The sequence below is a fragment of the Lissotriton helveticus genome, chromosome 4_1, assembly GCF_964261635.1.
Source record: "Lissotriton helveticus chromosome 4_1, aLisHel1.1, whole genome shotgun sequence".
NCBI lineage: Eukaryota > Metazoa > Chordata > Amphibia > Caudata > Salamandridae > Lissotriton > Lissotriton helveticus.
Genome location: NC_136063.1, coordinates 1,833,696,855 through 1,833,720,343, shown reverse-complemented (window position 1 = coordinate 1,833,720,343; position 23,489 = coordinate 1,833,696,855). Strand labels below are relative to the sequence as shown.

The following is a 23,489-nucleotide window of genomic DNA, read 5'->3' as shown; positions in this document are numbered from 1 at the left end:
CCTATATCAACATTACACACCAGCACACATGCTATTCAATTATGCAGTCATCCTACTCACTTATGCAAGCAATAGTTCATACTTACATTTACTCAGCTACACACTTATCCAAACACCACTTCATTTATTTATATAGATAGATAGTAACTCATACTTTGTGTGTTATAAAATCACTATTACAAGTATACAGTTATCCATACAGCCCCTCATACAATCACTGAGTCTTATGTATACTTATTTATATACAACAACTGTCACATACACTGCCTTTTATTTTTCTAGTTTGTTGGACAAGTACCATTGAGAGATATATTTGCTCATCACCACACCAATAAAGATATTCACTCACCCAAACATGTAGTCTTAATCTTATATACCTTCTGAATCAACTATTCACACATCTCTTGGCAGTCACAACCCCCACCGAACCACACACACATTCACTCTCCCATACAAATACTCAGTCAACTAATCAATAACTAATATAGACTTTCACTTAGCTAGTAACCAACTGGTGCAGCAGTTTATACAACAACTGACAAAGTGATACAGATATTCACACAGTTTAGTCACTATCCAATATATTTAGTGAGACACTATAAATTAGTCAAGTAAACAGTCAATCACACTGCTACTAAATCCTCCAGATATTTACATTTATATATCCACTTATTCTTCAATGCATATTGCTATATATATACATATTTAAATAACTAACCAAACCACATTCACTGGATGATGTCATCAGTGATGTCACTGACCATGTCATGAATGATGTTATACGTGACATCATCAGCAGTAGATTGCGGGCGCGCGAGTTACAGTTAGTACAACTAACTATAACGGAGGAACTTCAATGGTTTTGTACGAGTGAAATGTCCAGCTAACTATAACACCCCTGAAACCTATGTTTTTTCCAGTGATATATATATATATATATATATATATATATATATATATATATATATATATACATATACATATATATATATGTATATATATATATATATTTCCTCTCAAATGCCCTGAGCTTTACAGAGGTCACACGATGCAGCTCCTACCATCCGGTCTAAAAGCGAGGCTGCTTGCAGTTTTTTGCATCCATTTCATTTTAAGGATTCCTTTTTCTGTTCCCTTAAGGATTCCCTTTTCTGTTCCAGACGCGTTTCGAGGCCAGCGCCTCTTCTTCATGGGCTGCTACACAGGGGAAATGACTGACTCACCAGTGTTGTCTCTTTGGTTGCTTTATTGAGAACACCACCCACCAAAATCATATCCCTGGTTCCACTCATTAGAGTTTAGTCTTTTAGTGTAATGTTTTGTATTCAGTTTTCTCTATTTTTATAAATAGTTTTGGGAATTTTGTTAGAAAGGGAGTTTCTGGTTGGCTAGGGTAGGTACCTAGGCCAGACAGAACCCATCACTCTAGTCAGTGTAAGGAAGTTACACACCCCACAAAATGCCCCTTCTCACCTCATATGTAGCTTGGCAGAGCAGTCAGGCTTATCCCTAGAGGCAATGTGTAAAGTGTTTGCGCAACACACACACACACACACACACACACACACACCAGTAAAACACAGGCAAACCACAAAAAGAGACTCCACACAAGGTTATATAAAATATCACTTTTATTATATTTAAAACAGAAAATATCACAATCACATAAGTTACTTTACCACTGGGCAAATGTCATGACAATACATAGACCATAAATCACTTTGCCAATTAGGCCTTTGTCATCACATCATGTACACTACAGGAAACACTTAAAAGCTTCACGTCAAACAATCATGAGTGTACAGGCCTGAGAATGCAAAACATCACAACACTATGCCTTTCTACATCAGGGCATACAATGCAAAACATGAAATTACCCAAGCATCCCCAACAGCACATCAGTACCATACATATCACCATAGAATTATGGAGCACCACTCTCGTGTGCTAGTCATAGACCCTATATGGTGTCGTGGCACTGAATACAGTGTGTAGGGCCAGAGGCATCTGGGCTCCCACTACCTGGAATGTGATAATTGTTCTGGCAGCAAGATTGGGACCTCATCCGAGGTTTCCCTTGTCCTGCCTTCACCACAACCAGCAAGTGCCCCCCACGTATGTTTTGGTAAACAGGGGGGGGCATGCACGCTGCCAAATTCGGCAGGGAGACCTTGCCTGGTCTCCCATGCACCAGGCAAATCCCTGCAGAATTCGGCAGCCCAAGAAGACTACTCTGCGGAGCATGCAAAGGGGAGACCTGCTGGAGTCTCCTTCTTCTAGTGGGCAGCAGTGGTGGAATGCAGCTGTCGGTAATCGTGCTGCGCAGCTGTGAGCAATTCAAGAGGCTCAGTCCCCCAACAGTACATGTCACCACCGAGTGTGGGGGCGCTCACATCCACACCACCCCAGGCACTGGGAGGACCTTTCTCTGGGTCCCTACCCACTCCCCAAGAGAGGAGGCAGCTGCCCGCATTCGTGTGGTGCAGTCGCAACGACAAGCACTCTAAGGCGTGTGTAACAAGGCAGCTGCCTGCTTTAGTGTGGTGCACCTGCAGGTTTCCTACCATTTCCCTCGGGTGCCCGGCTAACCACTGAAAGGATTCAAAATAACATCTCTATTATGGTAGAGGAAGCATTATGTGAAGGTTGGATCATGGCACAAGAGGCAGTTTTCTTACAGACAAAACATCCTGTAATGCCGTATTTTTATGTTTTGCCTAAGGTCCACAAACCCACTAGACCACCAGTAGGGCGCCCGATCATTTCTGGGATCGGGTCATTGTTGGAACCTTTATCTACATTTGTAGACTACTTTCTCAGACCAATAGTAAAGGAAATGCCTACTTATTTACAGGATACGAAAGACGTGCTTAGACTGCTGCCTGACATAGAATTTAACCAAGAGACAGATGTACTCGTATCTTTCGACGTGGAGTCATTATATACTTCGATTCCGCAGGACGAGACACTGACTACTATCACATCACTTTTAGAAGAGAGAGATTTAAACTCCATAACACCTGTCCCTTTCATCATGGCCTGTGCGCAGATCGCCATAAAGGACAATTTTTTTAAAGGACACCTTCTACCTCCAAACAGCAGGTACCAGCATGGGAAGTATTTTTGCTCCTAGCTTAGCTAACCTATATGTACATGGGTTCGAGCAGGAGCATGTGCTGAAAGAGAACAATCCCTCCCGTGAATCTATACGCCTTTGGAGGCATTACATTGATGATATTCTTGGTGTATGGCGAGGAGACACAGCAAGTATTCACAATTTTCTAGTCTGGCTCAATGGACGGAATAATTTCTTGAAGTTCACGGTAGAAATAGACAAAAATAAGCTGGCATTCCTAGACCTTTTGATTGTAGCCTCCCCTAATGGTTTGGAGACTGAACTTTATACCAAACCAATGGCCAGAAACTCCCTATTGAGTTATGAGAGTCATCATCCTAGGGCATTGAAAGACAATCTCCCCTATGGTCAGTTCCTGCGGGTACGCAGGAACTGTTCTACCAAAGATAGTTTTCAGAAACATGCAAAAAATCTAACTTCACAATTGGCAGAAAGGAAGTACCCTCTTAAATTGATACATCGCTCAGTGAAGTGAGCAAGTAATAATAACAGAGAAGCCCTGTTAGAACCACCTGTTCCCAAGGAAGGAGTGTCAAGATTGACTTTTGTCAATACTTTCAGCACAGTGTCCAACGAAGTGAAGAGAACAGTGCGAAAACACTGGAAAATACTCAATATTGGAGGGGAGCGTATACCTGAACCCCTATTTGCCTTTAAGAGGAGCAGTAATTTACGAGACAAACTGGTACACACTAGACCTCGTAATCCCAAAGTCCTAACAACAGACACCTTATGGGGCCTACCAGCAGTGCAGGGTCATGTAAAGTGTGCCCATTAACAAAAAAATCCAAATCAGTGGAGATCGGCACAGAGAGACCTTGGATACAAAAAAGATTTACCAATTGTAACAGCGAGGGGGTGATATATTTGATAACATGCCCCTGTAATCTGAACTATGTGGGGATGACAACTCGGAAAGTAAAGCTGAGAATCATGGAACATATGAGAACCGTGAGGTGCAAAAAACAAGCTACACAACTCACAACTCACTTCTTGGAGCTGATCCATTGTCCTGATGATTTTGTATGGACAATTCTAGAACAACCCTTTATCCCTGAACATGTGACTGACATATCTAAATATCTGTTGCTCGGGGGAACAGAAATGGGTTTTCAGACTTAAGAGCGACAAAAAGGGTCTTAACGATTTGATCCCTTGGACCTTATTGTAATCCTTTTCTGGTCAGAATGTTCCGTGTTGAACAGATGCACTATACATGGATTGATTTCAACAAGTTGCAGATGTTATCGTTAAGATGACATTTCTACTTCCAATTAAGTAGCAACAGAGATTGTATACTCTGATGAGTATGTACTACCAGCAGAGATATCATCACCATCAGGAGGAATTGTTTTGTTCCTTATATTTCATTCAAGTAGCTTTTTGCTGTGACTTAAAGTATTAGATGAAACTATATCGAAATGGGTCCCTATTTTTTTATCCTATTTTTTCATGATCCTACAATATAAAGAAAATTCTAAACAAAAAGTCTTTATGAATACCAGGCTATCAAGGACAAAGTAGTTGTTAAATATTTTCTTTTGATTTATACCCTGGCTTATAACGTATGCCTGTGGCTATCTGTGGATGGTTTATCTTGTCCCCCCCTTTTTTCCGGATTTTTCATGATTGGGGCTCGTATTTTTACATATGGCGATCTTAAGTCCCACTCATCATATTTTATTGACGATCTGTCGGGCGCAACTACCAAGAGCGCTTTCCTATGAATGATTTATGTTTCATTTACTGGTGAGATTGAGACGCGCAACACTCGTTTCAGCGTAGACTACATTTCCCATGAGCGGGACGTACAACATGACAAAACGTCATTGCGCTGTTGCCTAGGTACGTGCAATACAGCGGTATCCGGGAAGACTGGTGGTGACATATAAGGAATGGCGAATCCTGCAGTCTGTACCTCCCCGGCAAGCATCTTTGATTGTTTATAGCTGCCGCACAGTAGCTCTGTTGCTGTAGACGCATATAGGATTGTATCTATCCCCTAGCGTTTGGTTTTGTTAAAAACAGTAACCATACCTTAAAGCGAGCTTCCCTTCGACAATTGGCGAAATGAGGACTATTTGTTATCTACCCAGCGGCCATTTGTCAAGAGTAACGCTGGTTTGTGGACCGTACATTATCAGACACACGTATAATTTCCTAAGTGTGCTGAAATCGGTAACAATTTTTGATGGATGATACAGCGAGGCCAGAAAACGCTTCTTGATGAATATTTGGGTTGTATATAAGCAGCGCCCAGATTATAGTCCCAGAGGAAGATTGGAGGATGATGAACATTTGGTCATTACCTTCGAAAAACGTGGTTGTGGATGTTGTATTACAATTTGGGTCATACTTTCTAACGTTGCCCGCACTCCACCTATAACAGCAGGAAAGATGAGTCTTTGATTAAGATACGGAGTAGAATATTATATTTGCCATTTTAAAGAACACTAAGTAGACGTTGTAAAGGAATAGCAGAGCACCAAACATAAATGTCCTGCTTATTTCCTTCGTAGAGCGGTGTCTCCTTTATCCTGCGCTGTTGCCAGGTGGGGTGAGGTCTTTCTTCTCAAACGCTTTAGGTAAGAAATAATGATGGTTACCCATAAATTTGGAGGATGACTAGTTGACAATGGAATTGTCACAATGGTTATAAACATGGAAAATGCAGGGCCTCTGCCCAAGGTTCTCAGTTTGCCAAAATATGTACTTTCTTTATATTTCTTCCAGAAGTGTCGAAAGATATGAATATCTGTTGACGATGGAATATAAACAGTAGGAAACAGGTGACTAGGTTGTATTGTTTCCAACTAAGACATATGCATGGACACATGTCACATTAACCCCCTTTTTTTCACTACTGCAGTAGCATAATAATTTGGAAAGGTCCTGATGAAAGCACGGGGTATAGTTTTGCCTATGGGTGCTGAAACATGTAGACCATCTAACTATTAGAAACAGCTATCTGTTGAAACTGTTTCCTTGCACTCGTTTTTTATTTGGACCGTGGCAGACAGGAATAAAATTGTGGTCCTGCCACGCTCTAATTTTAATCTGCACTTTCACTATTGCACTGCACTGCTTTTCCCGTACACTCTACTTAAATCTTTTTGCTCACATCTGTTAAGTGACATAAAACATCCTTGGGCTCCTCCATCAAAATGGTAGAGTTGTAGCCCTGATTGTCAGTAGTCTGACTATCAAAGGAGACCCAGATGATGAAGCATGTCACCTGGTTAGGTGAGTGATGTGAATCCGAAAAATGTATTGAATATTTTTTCAGGATTGATTTTGAATGTTTATAGAGAGAGCCTTGGTGTGATATACTATGCGTGTTCCTATATCTGTATAGACCTAGGGATATCTCTGTATGTATAGTGCCCGGCTAACTACGCCTGGAAGCAGGCTTCCACATCCCTCAGGCAGCACACATCGCAGTTCTCTTTCCAAAGGGGAGGGGGCCACGCTGAAGGGGGATTCTGTGGTGCGTGCTGCGGCGAGCAGCCCGCGGTTTGTTCTACCTTTGCCACTCAGGCTGCACACATGCGGTTTCTTTTCCAAAGGGATGGGGCCACACTGGAGGAGGATCTCGGAGTGCAGTGCTGAGACAAGCAGCCTGCGCTCCTTACTCCTTTATTGCAAAATGGGCCCGTATCTCTGGCTCGCGCAACAGAATGTAAATTGCACAGGGCATTCAGCGATTAAGGCCCCAAGTAAATACATACTAGAGACTTCCCCTCAGAAAAAAGTGCACAACGGTTTCTCCAATAATGAACCACAGGGAGGCTTTCAGAAACCAAAGATGAATCGCTTCACCATGCGCTACAGTTTGCAAGGACAAGGTGCATAACAGCACTCCTTGGAGAGCACTGGGGGCATCAAAGCATGAGTGCAGGCAGTAGTCCAGCACACAGGGTCCTTTTGGGCAGGTCAGCACAACAAGCAAAGTCCCATGATGGTTCCTCCTGGCAGCACAAAAGCTCCCCCTGGCAATGTGCAGTTTGTAGAGCCAGCAGCTTCTTGTTACAAGTCCACACAGTGTCTAAAATCATGCACTTATACCCATAAAGTCTCTGTTCTGGGGGCACTTCCAGCAAGTTTTGGAAGTGCACAACACCCCCATTCAATCCTCAGCCCTGGCTCCAGACACACTACAGTGGGGGTGGAGACAGCATTGTGAAAAGCAAGCACAGACCTATGCAGATTCAGGTGCCAACTCCTCCCACCACTCTAAACGCAGACCAGCCCTATTCAGCCCAACTATGAGTTGCCCATGAAAGGCAAGACACGCCTTTTTTTGCTCACAATGACATTTCAGTTTTGACCCAGCCATATGCACATCTGTCTTGACCCTGCGCCCAATGAGAACAGTCCTGCCCGAACTGCCAGGCCAGGTCCTCCCTGGATTAGAAACAGGCATCCTAGTACCGGTTTTGGGCTTTCAGCTCTCATCAGCCAGGATAGCTTGACTCCAGTGGCATGGAGAGCACGGCACCCAGGTCTGGGCATACCCGTCCAACTCAGGGTGACAAATGCAAAAGAACAATTGATGGACAGAATGCAGAATAACGTCATACATTCACCCCAATATAGAGATATGGGCCTAAATTCATTGTTTTTTTGCTCACCATGCCATTCTAGTTTGGACCCAACCATATGCAAATCAGTCTTGACCCTGTGCCCAATGATAACAGTCCAGCCCGTACTGCCAGACCCGGTCCTCGCTGGACTGGAGACAAGCATCCTAGGACCGGTTTCGTGCTTTCAGCCCTCATCAGCCAGGATAGCTTGACTCCAGTGGCATGGAGAGCACGGGACCCACGTCTGGGCACACCCGCCAAACTCGGGGTGACAAATGCAAAAAGATCACTTGATGGACAGAATGCAGAACAATGTCATACATTCACCCCAGTATAGAGATCTGGGCATAAATCCATTGTATTTTTGCTCACCATGCCATTCCAGTTTGGACCCAGCCATATGCAAATCAGTCTTGACCCTGCACCCAATGGGAACAGTCCAGCCCGAACTGCCGAATCAGGTCAACCCTGGACTGGAAACAAGCATCCAAGGAACGGTACACAACCGGGCAGGGCACAAAGAGTCATAAGCACACAGAAATGCCCACTTCTAAAAGTGGCATTTCTAAAATAGTAATAACAAATCTGCTTTCAACGAGAAGCAGGTTTTTTCACCACTATTCCAAACTTGCCAAACATGGCCACGCTACCACTTTCAAATCAGAAATTACCACTGAAGCGATTCCCAATGCAAACCTATGATAGGGCAGCCTCACATCAGTGAAAAACCAAAAAAACTGTTTGTCACTACCGGGACATGCCGCACAACAAAGGCACACATCCTACTTTTTACCTACACAGCACCCTGCCGATAGTGCTACCTATGGCCTACCTTAGGGGTGGCCTATATGTAGTAAAAAGGGAGTTTCAGACTTTTCTCTGCAACTGCATATTTTAAAATTAGACCAACTACACACTCTAGTCATATTCACAAATCAATCTGTAATCAGGTGAAATCAGGGCTCTCAGCAGAAGTGGTGGGATAGAAGAAGTAATTGGATTAATATTGGCATCAGACAAACATAGGGCAGGGTAGCAATTGAGCTTAGTATGAACAAAGCTGGATAGTATGCAAGGTCTTTGTGTCAAAAGTTGACAGAGACAGCAATTTCATGCAAGCTAAAAGACCTGTGGCCATATTACACAAAGTGCCATGGGGGAGCAATGGTTGTTGGCTCCCGCTGTGTGTGCCCCCAGGGCACTTTGGTATTACAGAAGGAGTTGCAGATGCTTGTGCGGCCCCTTCTGTAATACTGAGAGTGCTGGCGCACATACAGCACCAGTTCTTTCTCAAGACGGTGTTGCCTCATTTGCATGGGAGTGTGACCCCCTGCGAATGAGGGAATCCCTTTGCCTCTGCTGCAGCACAAGTTTATAGATGTGGACATCTAGGCAAAGAATCTGTCAGCGAGTGCACTGACCCTGCGTCCCCTAAAAGGTAGCACACTGTCAGTGCACCCGCTAATATCAGTCCTCTGGAGAGGGGAAAGGGGGTCCCAGACATCCCATTGCAAGAGAGTGCAGTCACGCACTACACCCACCTGCAAGGTATTCCCTGATCCCCTTTAAAAGTGCAGGCGATTTGCCACCTGCACAGTGAAACAGAGCAGCTGCTTCAAAGCTGCTCTGTTTTTTACCTGACAGCGCGAGTTCACGACTGCCCTGGGGGCAGAGCATTCTCTGTAACAGGGCCCCCTTTCCCTGTTCGTGCCCTGTTGATCTGTATTAAGGTGCCCAAGGCAGAAAACAAGGAAAATGTGCCCTTTACAAAATAGGGACCCAGGTGCTCATTATAGTAGAATGCATGCTGCCTACAGGGAAATGGTACTGTGTCTGTGGAAGTGTTTCAGCTATGATGAAAGATGCAAGCATGCCCGTTTTCAATACAAGATCATCATTGTCTGCAAGTGCTTGCGCCTAAAAAGAAGTGGATCAGAGACCATGCAGCCTGGAGTGCCCTTTGTGGAAATGTACCAATCTATTCACGCATAGATCTCAGAACAGCTAATTAAATGGCTCTATATGTGTGCAGATGTGTATAATTTTCTAGGAAATCATAAGCAACTCCAAAGTGTTTAGTCAGAAGCTGGTTGATAGTTCAGGTTGAAGCATTGTTTGAATGTGAACAGTGACTGCTTGCATTCAATTATTCTTCGTCCTGAGCTAGTAATCCGCTTCTGACTGAAAATGTTTCCGAAATGTTTATGATTATTTTCCAAACATACTTTTATTGATTTTATTAATACATACATTGGGGAACAAATACCGTAGATGATGAAACGATCATCCTCATGTGAGGAACCACATTTATAACGTTGTTTAGCTTAAAATTCTTATTAGTATTGACAGAAACTAATGGCTAGAGGCCGAATGAGTCCATGGACCCCCCTGAGTAGCTGATATGAACCCTCAAGGGTCCCCAGGTTAAGAACTGCTTGTCTAGGCCATTGCCTCAATAGTCTTTGTGGAAGGATTAGTGAAGTTTGAATTTTATCCTTGCTTCTAAAGTAAATCGGTTGAGTGTTTTCACGGTAGGTTTGGTGTGGTTGCATTTTTTTGTAGGTTTACGCACATTCTGACTGCCTATTTCTGTAGCCGTTGAATGTGAGTAAAGAGTTCCTTGAAAAGACATGTAGAATTTATATTGCAGTATCCCAGTTGTGCCAGGGCCTGGGTTCTTGTGAGGACTATAGAATTCCCAGTTTAGAACAATGGAAGGATTTTCTGAAGTTGTGAGAGCTGGAAATTGATGCCCTTGATCAATAGACTGTCTTAGGAGAAAATAGTTCAGAATTAAAGATTATCACCAGGTTACTGACCTTTTTGTTAATCGGTAGGGTTATAGACAATAGGGCCAGTTAAACATTGATGAGACAGGTTTGATTTCTCCCATAGCAAGGATATCAGTTTCAGTTCCATTTATACAGAAGAAGCTCATATTCCTCTAGTGGAACATACAGTCCAAGCAAAAGGTGATGTTGGTGAGATGATTAGTTAGATTGTCTAGTCAGAATTCAATTTGTGTGACATCCATGTATATTTAGAAATACACCTGGTTCTGGTTGAGTAGCTGAGTTCAGGGCAGATGGTATATATTACATAGCAGGCATGAGATGGAGGATCTATGAGGAATGCTCAAGGCCCCTGGCAAAAGGCACGTAGCACAAGGCCTGTGGCTGACTTAACTGCCCTGGGGTTCCGTATCACATAAAGTGCCCCGGGGGCACAACAGTCATTTGCGCCCGCTTTGCACACCCCCAGGGCACTTTGGTATTAGAAGAAGGGGCCACAGGTGCTTGTGCGGCCCCTTCTGAAATACCAATAGCGCTGTCGCACATAAACCTTTGCCTCTGCACCATATTACCGACGCGGGCACAGAGGCAAAGCAGCCTTCAGGTGGCGCACTGTCAGTGCGCCATCTGAAAGAAGCCCTCTACGGGGGCAAAGGGGCCACATTCTGTGGGGGCCCGCCGCACATAGGCGGGTGGGGGGTGCACATGGGGGGTACCTGTGGTACCCCCCAGTATTTACATGCACAAAGCGGCAGGCACCGCGCGGGATGGCGGACGGACGCAAGTCCATCCGCAATCCAGTCTATATTGCCCACCTTGCTTCCAGCTCTTAGGAGTTTGGTTCATTAGGCCTTTTTCACTACCTTATATGCTCCATTGCAGCCCCTTCTTACGGTTGGGGTTTGCTCATTTTAGTTTAAGCAGTTCTTCAGTAAGTGACTTTTTGCATAATATTTCTATTTCCTCTTTTATAGAAACAGTAGTGCACTACTAATGGTCTCAGACAAACTTTTGCTCCTGCCCTCACCAAGCCACGTTAAAGGAATTTTGCCTATGTATCCCCGCCTCACATGAGGCTCCATTACATAAGAATTTTCTATCTCATAATGATGCATCCTAATTCAGCTCATCTTGGTATGTTCATTTATTTATTTGTTTATTTATGTAGGAGTTTAGTATAGCACTACTTATTGCCATACAGCCGCTTTAAGGTTTGAACAGAGCAATCAAAACCACACAGAACTAAATCGCTGGAGGTCAATGATATTCAAGAGAATGTAGGGAAAGCCAGCAATTATTCTTCAGATGCTGCCTGTGGTAGACCTTGAGTCGAATGCACCTCAGCCTACATCTGTTTTGAGAAGTTTGAGAAGCTGTTCTCATTGCTGTTAGAAGATTAATTTACTAGGGCAGAAATCTTAAAGGAAGTGCCTTGTTTTCAGTGTGATTATGAAAAGAATATGCTGTGTACACAACAATGAAGAAAAGATCGCATATACATAATGCGGAGTGTGTCTCCTTTAGCTGCCAATGAAAATGTATACTCTATGTGACTGTTGAGAGGGTATCAAGTATGGTTTTATTCACAAAGGTAAATTTACATGTGGAACTTTACTCATGTGTAAATCTAAGCTTTTGTGGTATTCACCATTTCCAAGTGTAGGTTTACACCCAAGTCTCGTCTTACATTTCTCCACCCCCTCAGTTCATTGGGTGGCAGCATCTAAGTCTGAATTTACTACTAGTAACTTTACACACGTAGGTGGCAATCTCCACTACCATGATGGAGATTTACCAAAAAAAGCATTACTATAAAATGTAATTGTAAAATCATTTAAAAAATATTTTTTACGTAGAACTTATAAAATAAAATGTTACAGCACATTCAAAATAAATATTTGTTAAATGATGAAGCATTTAAATATATTAAATTATTTTATAATTATTTATTTTTAAATTAAAAAATACATCCTCACTAGCATTTTGTATTGTTAATGAATATTTAGTAGATTGAGTTTAAATAATGTATATTATTTCTACATTTCTGATGAAGTTATTAAAATATATATTTTTTATTTTTATAGTTTCAAATACGATTTTATTACGAGTCAGTCATACACAGGATATCTTTCAACAAAAATAATAACAGTACAGTTGTAATCGTTAATTTTGTAGAATATTAACACTAATATATATATATATATATATATATATATATATATATATATATATATAATGTTAACATTCTACAAAGTTAACGATTACAACTGAATTTTATATATATATATACATACATATGTATGAACTCACCAAATGGTGGGAAATACGCTCACTGGAGAAATATCACGAAGTTACATATGTAAAGCCCATTACCTTTGGTCACGCACGCCAGGAGATGTGTCACAGTCAGCCAACCCCCCTTCACAGCATAAGATTGAACTTCAGGATCCGGGGACTCCATGCAGGGCCAAATACAAGACAAAAAGGGAGGGGGACACACAGCTCCTTCCTGAGCCTTAATATCACCCAGGGATCCCATCCCCTGGGCTGATACCAATCAAAAAGGGGAGGGGGCCATGGGGCCCTCCTCCCTTGGCCTCATTACTGCCTAGGGACCCAATGCCCCAGGGCATTATGTATTTTGAAGGGGAGGGAGCATGCATCACCCCTCCTAGAGCCCTATAAGCCCTAGGAACCCTATCCTCTATGGCCATATTTTTATTAAAGGAGAGTGGGCCACATGATCCCCTCCCCAAGCCTTAAAAAGGCCCTCGGGCCCCACCCTCCAGGGCTGTGAGTTTTTCTTAAAGAGAGGAGTGCCGTGCGGACCCCCTCACTGAGTATCTTTAGGCCTTGAGGATCCCCATCCCAGGCAATTTTTTTTAAGTCAATGCGGACTGCACAGCCCACCTCCCGAAGCGATTTATGGGTCATGGGACCACGTCCCCTGGGCCATCATAGTTTAATGGGGGGCATGTGGCCTCCCTCACTGAGCCTCTTTAGGCCCTGGGGACCCCATCCCCCACAGCCTATAATTTGAATGGGAGGGAGGGAGGCAGGGCACCCCCCCTCCCCAAGCCATTTTCGGCCCAGGGGTCCCCTTCCCCCGGGACCTGCATTAATTAAAGGTGGGCGCATTGGTGCCCACCTAGGGCAATTACCATACACAATTGTTGGGGGCCACATTGGAAGCCCCAGGGCCCCAGCGGCCCCAGCTGGCTCTCCACATGTCATGGGAGCCAGCATTACTCCTGCCCATGGGGAGAAGCTACTTATGCTGCTCCCTCCTGAAGGGAGCAATCTCTTTATCTGTTTCCCTGTCTGCATTAGTGTGGACAGGGAAACAGATCACAAGTCTGCTCCAAGCTGGGAGCAAACTATAATTTGAATGGGAGGGAGGGAGGCAGGGCAGCCCCCCTCCCCAAGCCATTTTCGGCCCAGGGGTCCCCTTCCCCCGGGACCTGCATTAATTAAAGGTGTGTGCATTGGTGCCCACCTAGGGCAATTACCATACACAATTGTTGGGGGCACATTGGAAGCCCCAGGGCCCCAGCGGCCCCAGCTGGCTCTCCGCATGCCGTAGGAGCCAGCATTACTCCTGCCCATGGGGAGCAGCTACTTTATGCTGCTCCCTCCTGAAGGGAGCAATCTCTTTATCTGTTTCCCTGTCTGCATTAGTGTGGACAGGGAAACAGATCACAAGTGTGCTCCAAGCTGGGAGCAAAGTTTTTGCTAGCTCTTGCTAGGTGTGAGTTTTAAAAATGCTCTCCCCAGGCAGGGGCAAACACAAGCTTTTCTGCCATGCCAGTGAAAATGCTCTGTGGCAGGAGTGGGTTCCCCGGGACACAGTATGTGTGCCGGCCCCGGGGGATGGGGCCCCTGTGGCCAATGCAGCCTTTAGAGTCTTGGGGAGGGGGGTGCCTCCTCAAGCCTCTAAAGGCCAGGGCACCTCCCTGGTTCTTCAATGGCTCGGGAGGGGGGCTGTGCAGCCCTCCTCCCCTTATTTTAATATATCAGCCCTGGGGATGGGGTCTCCAGGGCCTTTGAAGCGTTCAGGAGGGGGGCATGCAGTTTTGGGAAATTTCTGCCCCAGGGGTGAGTGCACCATGGCCTATAATGACTCAGATAGGGGGGCAACGTGCTCCTTCCCCTTATGTTATGCAGTCTGGGGTGTCCTTCCGGGGGCCTGTTATGGCTGTGGGGCCATGTGCCCCTCTCCCCTTAAATAAACAACACGGGCCTATAACGGAAGAATGCATCCCGACTGCCATTTTTTGCTTTTCTTTTATTTCCGACCCCAACAGGATGGCAGCAAAAACTGCCAATTTCTTTTTTTCTTGGGCCAGTGTTGGGGGTCACTGTGGGTCTTTCCAATGGGGCACAGGGGTGCAGGGTATTCCTACCCACCCCCCCCCCCCCTTATATATATTTTTTTAGGTCTTGCTGAACCAGCGCATGCGCTGCTCTGCGAGAAATTTAGTATGCGGATTTTCAAAGTGCTTTCAGGGAGGTTTTTGCTGGCCTCAAGCTTGCGGGCATGTGTGCGTGAACGTGCACAGGCCATCTGGCTTTTGTAATGGCTCATTAAGCCTTACAATGCTCCTCCACCCCCTCTGTTTCTCTGCTCTCACTACCCCCTCCTTTCTCCCCCTCCCTCTTCGTCAGCTTCATTTTCAGGCACCCTTGAAGCGGGCGATATTACTTTCACTTTCACTGCCGTATTTTCTTTAGCATTCTCGTCTCAGGTTACTTGTTTGGCTTAAAATCCTGAACAGCGCCATGTGAAGATTAAACTAGAAGCCTCACTTAAGTGTGCCGATTCCACCACACCATTGAAGCTCTCACCCTTCCTTCTGTGTTGCTCCCGTAGGTAATTGACCCATCAGACACCTCTTATGACCTTCCTGGAAGTGACCAATGAGATATTTTATTGCATTCTCTGACTCGTTAAAAGTCTCTGCTTTCCTCCCTGCCGACAACTTGATGTTCGGCAACCGAAGCTTCGGAGCCACAGATACGTCAGACCTCAGCCGGGCTTCTCCACACGGAGGTGCTCGAAATGGCACTTGAGAAGCGCATTCAGGTTGTCGTAAATGCGGGAACTACAGAAGCTGTGTCCCTCACCAAAAGCAGGAGTGGGAGGTATTTCTCCTATATCCCATTGATTCTAGACGCGCAGGGCAGCACTTGACCTCCTGTGCCCGGCCGCAGCTCACCAGGAACTCCAATCGTCACGTTGTTTTGATCAGTGTGAGATCCGCCGGTGGGTGAAGCAAATTCCCTAATCGTCACCAAATGCAGTAAGTGTAGTAGGTTCACACCATTATCTGCTTCAAATGTGTTTTCTTCTTAATAGGCTTCACCCACGACATGGAACAACTCTCTGGTCTGAAGGTCGAACCGCAATTGCCATTCGAACCTTTCTACCAGCGTTCGCTCCATGCGCAGGTACAAAACTGAATCACAACACTGAACAAACATTCCAATACATTGCCAATACTACATGTGCACCCAGGGCACCTTCCGAGCATGAGAAGTCCGATGCTAACTCTACAATGCTTCCCACGGTGGACAAGTCCTTCTTTCCACCTGTCTGCAGTCTCCCGCCCATATCCCACCCTCACTCACTTCTCTATATGTAAACGACCCCCCTCAAACATCCTATGATTCCACTTAATCTCCCCGGAGTAAAATAACAATATTTAAAAAAATTAATCTCACCTAATGTAATGTAATTGGTGCTTGTGCAAAGCAATGCAATGCCTGTGCTATTTAAATTGAAAAAAACAAAAAAAGTACAGCGCTACATTGCTTTGAAGTTAAGCACGAGTTACATAAATGAACATGCACACTAAGTAGATAAAGGACAATTCAAATGCTCCAATGAGGGCCCATCTCCAGAAATATCATTAATATTACATTGTAAATCAAAATCTTATTTTACTATAAAGTTTTTGTCCTGACTGGCACGCGCATTTGTAAATGTCAGCTCTTTCGCAGAGCATTAATGCAGTCTGGCTTCAAACTATTAAAGAGACAATGAAGTAATGACTCTAGTTATACGACACCCCGCCTGCCGAGTAGAGGCGCAGCCATTCACAGCTGTCAAATCTCTCACAGGTTGGGCACGGGCAGAGACATTTTAGAGCTCACAACATTAATTTGGGCATTATAGGTTACTCGCTGCTTTTCTTCATTCTGTTTGCTCAGTTCCCATATCTTTGATCTGTGTGCCTTTCTTATTTTTCTGAAGTCACTAGTGAGTGCACCCGAGTTGTTAATGACCAGCTCCTTCTCAGTTGCTTGTTCAGCTTTCATTGGAGAATTTTTAGTTCCGTTGATGAGTGAAGTAAAGGGCGGTGTTAAGGTGGTCCTAACATTTTATTTATTTTATTCTAGGATCGAACAGCAGTACACATGTGAATATACAGTACCGGAGAAATAAATAATACAATATAAAATACAGTGGAATAGTGCATCACATCAGACCTAAAAATCAATAATAAATATAAAAAACACAAGCAATTAATGAGAATGTGCAAACATAATCATGGAATTATCATAAATACAGTCAATACGTTAAAGATAACGAACATTAGATGGAAAATCCAGTTTTGTACAATTCAGATAAAATTAGTTAAGTGCCATCGTGCCTCGTGCACTCCCTACTTGTAAAATCACAACATTACATCAGTTATCCCAATTATACACACCAAAATTAGAATAACAAGACACAAAAAACCTTCTAGTAAGCCAGTTTTGTACAGATACAGAGTAAAGTGCCATTGCCCCTCATAGAGTCCATACATTTTAAAATTACAATCTCATATCAGTGATCCCAATTATGTACAATAATAGTGGGATTACAGCAATGCACCTAAAACCTTCAAGTAACAAGCTACTGAAAATCCCAGTATCAGAAAGTCAATCATCCCTCTGCCCCCTAGAACTCAGAAAACAGTGCCCCACTAAAGCGGCATACTATAGTGCAGTCATGCCATAGCTACTTATTTTATTATTTTAAATACATGCAATGAATGTGCAGCTTCAATAAGGCCAACTGCACCAGTTTAATACTCCGGAAATGTAAACAGCTGTCAGCATATCTCAGGTTGCACTAATAGGAGGTCGGGCCCACATTTTCAATTTAGTCATGATACTGCCAAGAGACATTATATCTCTTTAAGCGCCCAACTTGTCTTGCATATGCCTCCTCAAACTTCTTTGTTCGGAGCATTTTTTTAAGCCACTCTTGGTATGTTGGAACAGGACATGTTCTCAATTTTTGGAGAATTTAGATTTTTCACAGCCTGCTGGGCAGAAAATCTGGATTTTATTAAGGACACGGAGGCTAATATTATGCAAATCTCCTTTATTACCACAGCTCAGTAGCAACAATAGAATGTAGAACATCAATGAACATTCTGAGTAGGAATAAAGTCCCATAGAAACCATCTCCCATCCTTTTTTGTTCAGAAACTGCGAAGAAAGATCAACGTGAGATAAACTTGAGGCTCCAAAAACTTGAAGATCCAAATTCCACAGATAAAATCCAGAATCAGGTTATTCTGAAAGAAAAAGTAAACACTGTAAAATTATTTTAAATGGGAGGGTATAATAAAGAGGTGGGATAATATTAGCCTCCGTGTCCTTAATAAAATCCAGATTTTCTGCCCAGCAGGCTGTGAAAAATCTAAATTTTATGGCATGACACGGAGGCCATATTATGCAAGTTTAAAGTGCATTAAGAACATTGTCAATCACATTAGCTATTGGTTTGAAATAACATGCTCTAAACATACTATCATTTGACCAATCTGTAGCTCAAAGGATGTCTTGTAATCCTCCTCCTAAGCAGAAAGGTTTTGAAGCTGAGGCACCTCTTAAGGAATGAGCACCAAAAACAGAAATATCAATACCACTTTCATGCATGACATTTTTAACCCACCTGGCTAAAGTTGGAGAAGAGACTCCTTTATGAGGAGATCTATAAGAAATCAGTAGTTGTGATTCATTCATTCGAAGATGTTTAGTTCTTTTTTCATATTCCTTTAAACATTTGACCACACAGAGTCTATCATTAGCAGAGAAGAAGGGATAGAAAATTGTAGAGGACATGGTTTTTGTTCTTTTCTTAAGGAAGAAACAAACTCCTTCGGGTTGGAAGGCCCTACTAGAAATGTCTAAAGCTTTAACGTTAGAATTCTACGAAAAGACACCAGACATAATAAGACAGTAATCTTAAAAGAGATGCGTCTAAGGGATAGAGAGGAATTATCTCCCCATGACGATAGAGTCCTAAGAACAAAAGTGACGTCCCACAATGTAGTGTATTTAGGACCAGGAGGTTTTATAACTCTCATGCTTCTCATTACTTTTTTAGTAAGAAGATTTTGTCCAAAAGAAATTCCGTTAATTAAGGAATGACCGGCAGAAATAGCGGACCTATAAACGTTAACAGTTCTATAAGAAAGACCTGAGGTAAAAAGATCCGAAAGATAGTTGATAACATTGACTAGATCAGTTGAAATGGGATCGTAACTTCGTTGAAGGCACCAGCGAACCCATTTGTTCCATGCCAGTCTATAAGCTTTCCTTGTGCCAGATGCCCATGACTCTGAAATGAGTCTGAAAGCATTTGGCGAAAGTCCAGGGACATTCCACTGTCTCCTGAAATCTTCCATGCCGTCAGAATTAGAAGGTCTTGTTCCACAAGGGGGTGTGTATGACCTTCTGGATCTAGAAGTATTTCCGTGAAGGAAGGAATTAGAATTGGAAAGTCTATACTCATTTCTAGGATGATAAGAAACCACGCTTGGGATCTCCAGAGAGGGGCAATCACGACCATGCTCTGATTGTAACATCGAGCGTGAAGAAGAAGTCGAGGGAGCATTGAAAAGGGGGGAAAAGCATAAGGTGCTAGGTTCGTCCAGTCTTGTAGAAAGGCATCTACTTTCGTGGCTTGAGGGTCCGGCCTCCAACTGAAGAATTGTTTCAGGTGGGTGTTTATACGGTCTGCAAATCCGTTTTGAATGGGCCCCATCTTGACTGGATGGATAGGAACACATCTCTGTTCAGTCTCCAGTTGCTGGAGTCCCTGAAATTCCTGGAGTACCAGTCTGCAACTTCGTTTTTCAGTCCGGGAATATGTTCTGCTACAACTGAAATACCTTTGTTCAAACAATAGTTCCATAGGCCCTTCGCCAAGTCTGTCAAGTCTTTGGAGTGAGGGCCACCCAGTTTGCTGACATAGCGGACTGCGGACACATTGTCCATTCGTAGAGTTACAGAACATTTCATTGAATCTTGAGTAAAACAGCGAATCGCAAATGAACCTGCTAGTAATTCTAAGCAATTGATATGCAATTCTTTTTCTTGTTGGGTCCAGCGACCCCCTGTTGATAAGTTCCCACATCTTGCACCCCAGCCTTATAAACTCGCATCGGATTCTATTATCAGATCTGGTAGATCTCCGAAAATGGCTTTGCCATTCCATGCTTCTAAATTCTTGAGCCACCAAAGTAGTTCGGTTTTTGATTCTTGGTCTAGGGAGATCAATTGGGAGTATGATCCGTTGGATCTCAAGTGTCTCGATTTCAGTCTCTGTAGAGCCCGATAATGAAGGGGACCTGGGAATATGGCTTGGATTGTGGAGGAAAGAAGGCCCAGGATCTTGGCTAAGTATCTCAGGGGGAAAGATTTCAGAAGAAGTGTTTTCCTCACTTCCTTTCTGACTTTCCTCACTTTCTCGCTGGGAAGACGGAGTTCTGTCTTGATAGTATCCACCATGAAACCTAGGAACTGGGTTTGTTGAGAGGGAATCTAGTAGGCGGTCTTGGCATGACCTAAGGCCTTTGTCTAACCCCTTCCTAGGGTCTCGAGAAGATTTAGTGATAAAGGCCACCACTTTGGGGTCAAGTTCGGGGGTTGTGGTTATTTTAGTGGGTAAAGAGGGTCTGGGGCACTCTGACCGAAGTCTTGCCCTGACTTCTTGTTGGATTTCCCTCCGCAGCCAAAACGACAGGTAGTCAGCAACATGTTGGGAGGGAGCCCACTCGGGGGATAGAGGGTGCTTTATTAGAAGTGGGTCGAACATAGGGTCACCAAAGGGGTCTAGTAGGGTCATATTTTTCTCTGGGACCTTAGGTGTCCCTTCTGAGCTCCCCGTTCCTCTTTTTTGATATTCGTCTTCATCGGTATTAAATTCCGATGAATAAGACAGGTCTATTTCTGGGTCCGAGCTATCCTCGGTGTCCATATTAATAGGGGGCTCTGGGCCTTCATTTTGCCCACATGGGGTGCCCGAGGCACCGTTCTTGTCACCACCACGAGGGCGTGAAGGGGCGGAGGTGGCCGTAGGTTTTTTTGAATCCTTACGATCTTTACCTCCTATTGCCCTTTTTTTGGGAGCCTTAATTGCTCCTGATTGGGTACCACTCGTAGAGGGGAGAGGTGAATGTAAGGCCTCAAGCCTTTTATTAATATTGTCATCAATTGAATTAAGGACCTTTTCGAAGGCCTTGTTAACCAGTTTTTCTAGGTGACCCTCAATGTTGGGAATGGGTTCCGACATTCTAAAGTCTTACCAGAGTCAGAATCTCAGTGAATGGTGAGAAGAGGAGTAAATATTAAAGTAGTAGATCAATGGGTCTCTTGAGGACGAAAAACGCTGTTAATTCATGAGGAGACACGTTGTGTGTGGATAACTGTCACCCGATCGAGGCAGCAGGGTGAACCATCGATTTAAGATGGCTGGATAATGAAAAAGGATAGGAATTGCCCAATGCCCTAAAATGGCCGACACGCACGCGTCACGTTCGCGTCGGTCGTTGCTAAGGGCAATTCCTTTAATCCGGCCCCTCTCGAGTGACGTTGGCGAGGGGGCCGGAAACTCGACGAAATGTCGGGTGGACGGCAATGCCGTAGGGTGTTTTCCTGTCGAGGCGGAGAAGTGTCTCCAAGCGGAGAGAGAGTCGGTGCAGGGGCGCGAAGGTGAGCGCAATCTTTGTGTATAGCTGGCGCGCGGTGCGCGTGTGTGTTCAAGTAAAGGCAGAGGGGCTCAACCGCGCTGTGTACGCGAGTGTTTAAAAGTAAACAAGAGGTCAAACCTGTCCGAAATAGAACCGGAGAGGGGCATTTTTTGCAAAGGGTATAAACAACCGATTGGAGAGAGGGGAAGCGCTATGAAGTCCAGTCACACAGAGGGGAAGTGCTATGAAGTACAGTCACACAGAGTACAGGCAAAATAGCGAAATACAATAAAAGAATAGTTATAAACTTCTGGAATTATCTAGGGAGGGGTTCCCACATTAGTAATTTCCCATATAAGGTAACTATACCATTAAAGAAACATATAGTATAAGGGTTAGATATCATACTAAGTCTGAGAGTATAGAAGAGCTACTTATCTTTCTGAGCAGCAGCAACAAAGAAGGATGGGAGATGGTTTCTATGGGACTTTATTCCTACTCAGAATGTTCATTGATGTTCTACATTCTATTGTTGCTACTGAGCTGTGGTAATAAAGGAGATTTGCATAATATGGCCTCCGTGTCGTGCCATAAAATCAAGGAGCGAGCAATCGAGAATGCAAATAATACAAACCCCTGTCCCCATTTGCCAATGCTGGAGTTCTGACTCTGATAGAAAACCCCGAAAAGTACCACACAAGCTTCTTGATCTCTCTTAGCCTGAGGAGTAAGACTGATAGCAGAGTATAGCGTTTTTCAAAACTGCCCCAGCTTGTGCCAAGTATCACAAATATAGAGCCAGGCCCCAGCCCCCCGCTATTGGCAATGAAAACAATGTTCCTCAACTAAGGGGTCCATTCTATGAAGGGCTGCAGGAGTATAATATGCCATCCATCTAGATAAAAAAGACATCCTCTTAACATTTGCCGCTCATAATGACTTTTAGCCTCTACCAAAATAATGGCAGTCATTCTCAGAAAGACGACATTGTGTAGTCAGCCAGGTTTTTTCTGCTGCATTCCATAGTTACTTAATAACCTATGCCAAATTCCAGTTCCCTGACCTTAAAAGCAAACGTATAAAAGGACGAAGGTCTTAACTAGATTCCTGGCAGTGATTACTCAAACAAGCATTGGCATAGCCAATTGGTCTCGTCTTTGGGACCTTATAAGTGTTTAGCCATGCAACAGTTGATGTTGTTGTACCAAGGATATTGTGCTGCATAACTAAATACATATAAGGTCCCAAAAGCGAGACCTATGGCTATGCCAATGCTTGTTTTATTTACTTCCGAACAGGGGACTAAGTCTCGGAGTCCTGTATTGGCTGCCGGCAAAGGTTTTCTCAAATTGCTGGCAGTCAAACCGAGCACTCGCCCTGGGAGTCTGGCTCCTGTGGGAGCGAGATGGGCAAGGTGAAAAAAAGCTCCCATAGCCAATCAGAACACATTATTGTTTTTTATTTGGTACGAGAGAGAGTCCCTGGAACCCAACGATCCAGATATACAAATATTTTTCAACCTTAATTTCTCAAAAACTGCTAAATGGATTTACACCAAAGCACAAAAAGCACAATCTGCAGACCAAGATCTAGATTCCTGACAAATTTGGTATAATTCTGCTCTGCAGTTTTTGCTGTAGCCCTGCCAAAAAAATCTATGGAAAATGCATGAGAATTTTGCATTTTGGAACCTCCTTCTTTCTCGGTCCCCACTTGACGGATTACCCTGAAACTTTCATTGCACCCATTGCACCAAGTAGTCAAAAAGTAGCACTTTTAAAAAAAGGTTTTGTGGAGATTCATCTAATGGTGTCAAAGTTATTAGCATCACAAAAAACTCATGTCCTATGCAAATGCTGACCTAACTATACCTACTCAGTGGTGCTACCACTGAGTAATATATATATTTAATTATCTTATCTTTCCAATGTGGTGTTATTTAAATTGCTTGCAGCCACTGTTTTCTATGTGATGGCTATGTGTGGTGCTAGGCGTACTCTAAGGTTAG

At 43.8% G+C, this 23,489-nt stretch overlaps 1 protein-coding gene across 1 annotated transcript in view; it reads left to right on the top strand.

The window, feature by feature from the left end:
* Nucleotides 1–23,489, top strand: part of LOC144828230 (connector enhancer of kinase suppressor of ras 2-like) — a 2,060,726-nt gene that overhangs the window by 2,033,165 nt on the left and 4,072 nt on the right. The window lies entirely within an intron of this gene.